Genomic DNA, 739 nt, shown 5'->3' on the forward strand with positions numbered 1-739 from the left:
CACGCCACCCCTTCCTCCAGCTCTTACATTCTTTCCACCAACCTCTTCCACAAAAGTCCCTTAGCCTTTGAGAGTGCAATAGGTGTGGGATGATCTTCCTCCCATTGTGGCAAGGCAATGAGTTTTCAGATCTCTGCATCATCTGTTTTCCATGGGCTATTGGCCCATTTCAGTGGGATTCCATCTATTATAAGGATTTGGTGCTAGGATCTTTCAAAATTAAGGTATGTTGGATTTTGTCAAAGGCCTTTTTTGCTTCTATTGTGAATTCTGTCTTTGAGTTCATTTACATGATTTATATCATTTATTGACTTACATGTGTTGAACCATCCCTGTATCTCTGGAATACAGTCTACTTGATCGTGGTGGATGATCTTTTTGGTGTGTGTCTGTATGTGGTTTGCAAATATTTTGTTGAGTATTTTTGCATCTATTTTCATTAAGTATAAGGTTCTGTATCTGTAGTTACCTTTTAAGGTTGTGTCTTTACATGATTTTGGTATTAGAGTGAAGCTGGCTTCACATCGAAAGAGTTTGGTAATTCTCCCTCTGATTCTAACTTTTTTAAAAAATTATTTATTTAATAACCACATACTTAGAAGAAGCATATCATTACAACACAATTGACATATTCAATAACGGTTTCCTGAGGTAGGATGCATCTCTTTCAAAATTGGCTGTAAATTTTTAGGTTTACAGTTGAATTATTACAGTTATACAATATTGTACTCAGTATAAA

Source organism: Nannospalax galili, unplaced genomic scaffold, assembly GCF_000622305.1.
Source record: "Nannospalax galili isolate Female #2095 unplaced genomic scaffold, S.galili_v1.0 scaffold1507, whole genome shotgun sequence".
In the NCBI taxonomy this organism is placed as follows: domain Eukaryota; kingdom Metazoa; phylum Chordata; class Mammalia; order Rodentia; family Spalacidae; genus Nannospalax; species Nannospalax galili.